The sequence below is a fragment of the Quercus suber genome, unplaced genomic scaffold (assembly GCF_002906115.3).
Source record: "Quercus suber isolate HL8 unplaced genomic scaffold, Cork oak 2.0 scaffold_159, whole genome shotgun sequence".
Lineage (NCBI taxonomy): Eukaryota > Viridiplantae > Streptophyta > Magnoliopsida > Fagales > Fagaceae > Quercus > Quercus suber.
Window position 1 is genome coordinate 1,303,485 of NW_027069620.1, and position 5,168 is coordinate 1,308,652.

Genomic DNA, 5,168 nt, shown 5'->3' on the forward strand with positions numbered 1-5,168 from the left:
AAAAAAAAAAAAAAAAAAAAAAAAAAAAAAAAAAAAAAAAAAAAAAAAAAAAAAAAAAAAAAAAAAAAAAAAAAAAAAACTTGAAAACCTCTAAAATGATAAAAACTCATCCCTAAAAACCTCTAAAATGATAGAAGAAACCCTAAAATCTCCAAAAATACCAAAACACCAATGACCAAAATTCTCCTAAACCTACAAAATAATCAAAATATTTTTAAAACCTCTACTATGACTAAAATACCCCTAAAACCAACAAAATGATAAAAATATGGTGACTAAGAATATACATTATGTCTTAAATATCAAAGACTAATAGATGCACCTTATTTCTATCAAAATTAATATGTCAAATATTAACATACCTTCATACCTTGACTTGTTTGTTCATGTTTTCTGCAAGCAGTATTTTGACTTTGCAGTATTGTGCATCTTGCATTTGTTATTTGCAGATGATACAATATTGTTTTGTGATGCTACCTTTGAGCAAATTCTAATATATAAAATGGTTGTTGATTTGCTTTGAGGCAACAAGAGGATTGAGGGTTTATGTTAACAAAAGTGAGATGGTTCTTGAAGGGGAGGTAGAGAATATTGAAGCATTAGTGGGATGTGCAGCTTTCTTGGAAATTTTAATGATTGGGATTTGGATTTGGTAGCTGCATTTCTCCATCTTTTGTAATCTCATTTCCTTTAGTCCATGGGTGGAGATCGGCGGCTATAAAGGTTGAAGAATGATATTCATTCTTTTTATGTTGCTTTGTGGGGACCCTCCCCAGTCTCTTTCCCTTGGGAAGGGTATTTGGGGTGTGAAGGCACCATGGAGAGTATCATTTTTTGTTTGAATGGCAACATGGGGGAAGATTCTTACTTGTAACAATCTTAGGAGAAGATGATATACTATAGTGGATTGGTGCTGCATGTACTAATGTAGTGGGGAGGGGGTGGATCACCTACTGATTTATCGTACAGAGGCTTATCAACTGTGGCCCTTTGTTTTTAGATCTTTTGGTATCTCTTGGGTCTTACTTGAGAGAGTGATAGATCGTTTGTTTGGATGGTGAAATTGGATGGGTAAATATTCATCAAGACTTCGAAATTCGGTTTCGTTGTGTTTAATGTGGATTATTTCATTAGAAAGGAATAGACGATTGAGGACTTGGAGAAGACAAGGAGCATCTCTTAGTTTATTTTGTTGGTACTTTGTTTGATTGGGCATGTGCTTGGGGACTCATGAATTAGAGTATTTGTCTCTTTGTATATAGTCTTTTGTATTTTTTGTAATTCTTCAGGCTAATTTATGCCTTTTTTTTGTTTGAAGTAGTCCATTTTTTAAATAAAATTTGTATTACCTATCAAAAAAAAAAAAAAATCATCACTTAGAGAATAATATGTGAAAGTTATTCCTTTTGTGGATCTAGGAATTTCGATGTTTGACTTCAACAAATAAGTCAACAATTTCTGAGTTCTTTCCAAGTCAACCCAATTAATATTATAAATAGTTTGGTTGACAAAGTAAAACATATAAGAACTTTTGGTGTTACTAGTTCTCATAACAATTCATACACTAGGGTGCCAAGTATAAGCTGTAATTCTAGAAAATAAGTACATTTTTCTCCAATATAACCGTGTTTCCTGTTGCCTTTCTTGGTGGACTGACCAACACTGCAAATAGAGTCAATGTTTTTCGATGAGAAACCTTTCTCATTGTTGAAAATCAGCAATGTTGCTGAAGCACCAGTGGCTGTAATGTCCTCAGAAGTTATGACAAACTCAAGAGATGGATCCAACCCCTCCCAGTAATCATTATCTTCAGCATTCTAACAAAAAAAAAATTCAATATTATAAAAAGTAATGAAATTAGTAGCTAATTAAACAAAGGTCAATAGAAGTCAATCTTATTCTTTTGCTCCTTAAATATATCTAGCACTAAGTCAAAATACAAAACTTTTTTTCATAATTTTTTCGCAACCACTAACACATTGTGTTTATAAGTTTGGAGGGAGAAGAGAATAAAGCGTAAAGAGGTGTTTATAAATTTGGAGGGAAAATAGAGTAGAGGGGAAAGAGGGGAGAGGAGAGGCAAATTCACCTTTTCTCTTTGTTAATTGTTTGAAAAATTACGTGAAAGAGGAATAGATATTCTCCCCTTTGTTTGGATGTTAGATTGGAAGTAGAGAATGATAATATCATATAAATTAACAATTATAACCATCTTTTGCTAATTTTAAGAGTTCTTCTACGGCCACAATAAATTCTCACAACATTTTCACAAGTTAAGGTGTCAGCCCAACATAAGTTAGAATAAAGTAATATAAAATAAAATTACATCCAAACTCACCACAACTCAAAGCAAGATTAGTACATAAATGTTGTGAGTTTTTATTGTGACCATAGAATTTCTCTAATTTTAAAATAATAGATATAAATTGACATCACATTGGCAAAATTAACAATTTAATTATTTTTAATATAAATAGAATTCCCCACCCAAATTCCCCACGTTTGGGAAATTAAAATTGAAGGGTTTGAAGGGTATAAGGTTGATTAAACACTTTCAATCCCCTTCTGTCTACTCCCCTCTCTTCCCCTTCCATCAAAACTAGACTTGGAAAAGTTGGACTTAAACCCATTAACCCAACACAATCCAAGAGAAATAACCCGACTCATTGAATTGTCAGGTCATGTCGTACCCAAACTAATGCTTTTTTAGAGAAGTAAATTTTTTAAGGTAATATGCAAAGTTGGATGTTCTCTTTTGGAGGAAAGAGAATTAAAATTGCTTTTTTGAACTCTATTTAATGACACACAATCTCTTAACCATTCATGTAATTATGGTTTCTTCTTAATAAGCTTTTAGTATTGGTCCATGACATTTAGTATTTATGGTCACGACATTTAAGGGTTTTAAAAAAAAAAAAAATTATTAAAGAACAACCTTTAAACATTATTGTAAGTTTGTAACTCAATTGGTTGACACTTCCTAATGTGTCTAGGTCTAGCTCAATATAATTTGAGATTTAAAGGCAATAAATTTAAATGGGGCCTTTTTATATTTAAGTATTCATTAAATAAATTTATTTAATATTAACTAAACCAAGCTTAGTTTGATGAATTAATATTAACCAATCTAAGGTTACTTTCATATAGAAAATTAAATTTAAAAAAAAAAAAAAAAAAATTCTTAAAAGGAGGTTACTTTATCTAAGATATATAGCAATTAATGCATGATTAGGTAACCGTTATGAGAGATTAGGTGGCTAATGTTGACAATTTACCATAGGATTTGAGAGAGAAGATAATGTAGCACACTTACAACCTTTTGTTTTTCCAAATAGTTTAGGGTTTTTAATTAGGTTAGGTTTCTTTTTTCTTTTTCTTTTTTTAAATTCAAGTTAGGTTTCTATTGATCCAAGTACTTTGGAGGCTTTGTTATAGATAGAAAAAAGAAAATGCTAGAATTACTACAAATTTCACTACAAAATGTTACAACTTGAAGTGGCAATTAATATGACAGGTGAACTTTAAAAATTTAATTAATGAATGTTTAATTTTTTGAGTGGATTTTGGCATTTGCTGTGCTCAGTGGTTGTGCTTGGTGGTGGTGGTGGTGGTTGTGGACAAAGATTGATGTGAATGCTCGAATTTGGGATATCTCTCACGCTCTCTTCCAATCGCACCAACACCGTTCAGGTTTGTCTCTCTCTTAACTTTTCTTCTTCTTCATTTGATTTTTTTGTTTGTTTGTGGATTTGTCTTTATTTTCTGTTTTTGTTTGTGGGCTTGAAATGTAAATTACGTGTTTGATGAAATGCTTAGCAGAAGATAATGCTCTCTTTGTTTGTGTCAAACTGAAATGGAGAAATGGGATTTGGGTTATATTTCTAAATTACATAAAATAGAAGTTGCTTATATTTGTTTAAAAGATTCAGCCACACCTAAAATTTTGGATCTTTACGTTTTTAGTGGGATTATGTTAAAAAAATGGATAAAAATGTTGGACCTTATAGAAATATAGCTCATATTCAGGAATTTAGTTTAATTTTTGACATTTTTTTTTTGGCTAACTAATTTGACAAATGAGGAAACTTGTATATTTATCATTCTAGGGTATTTTGGTAATTTTGGATGTCCAAGGGTATATTGGTAATTTTGAAAGTGTTGGGAGTATTTGGGTCATTTTGGGTATTTAAGGGTATTTTGGTAATTTTGGAAGTCAATAGGATATTCAACTAGTTTTGGAGGTATTTGGGTCATATTGGGTTAAATGGGCGGGTTACTAATTAAAATGGGTTGGGCAGGTAATGGATAATTAATTTATATATAAACATGTCATAAATGGATAAATGGATAATTACATACCCAACCTATTTGCTACCCTTACTCCCAGTAGAAGGTTGGGTATAAGGGTAAGGATGGTAATATCACACCCACCTTACACAACAGTATTTTCTTGGCTTCCCCTAAGAGAATAGAGATCTTTAAATCATTTTTGGTCTCCTCAAGCACCGATTTTCTCTAGCTAGCAAGCTCTGATCTTGGTGCCCACTTAGCTCCATATGAAAAATTATCAAATAAAAAATTGGACTTGTTTCGTGGCTTTTTTTTTTTTTTTCCTTTAGGTTGCACATAACTCACATCCTTTGTCCCTTTTGTTTTGATGCTTATGATGCACAGGTTTGGTTCTTTCAAAGAAGGAGGAGAAAGAGAGAGAGAGAACGATGAAAGTAACAGGAGAGTGGAGAAAGAAGATAGAGAATTCATGGCTTATTTTTTAGCCTTTGCATTGTTTTGTTTCCATGTGGCATTCATCCATATTAAATGGGAGAGGAGTCTATCCCAAACTTTAAAGGCTAAGAGGCGTTTGATCACTGATTTCAAAACATAGTGTTCAGTGTTTAAACACTGAACGCTAGTGTCCAAAAACAAAAAAAATACGTTTGGTGGACCATTCTGCAACAGGGCTATTTGAAAAACACTGTTCAAAACATATGGTTTAAAATAATGGTTTGGAAATCACCTTCGGGCCAATTTTTAACAATAAAAACTAGTGTTCAGTGGCACTTTTGTAACTAGGTTAAACACTATTATGGGCCCACTGTCAGCTTTTTTGAAAGAATTGTCTCTCGCTTCATGCCGAATCAACAAGGATCTCTCTCACCCACATAGAC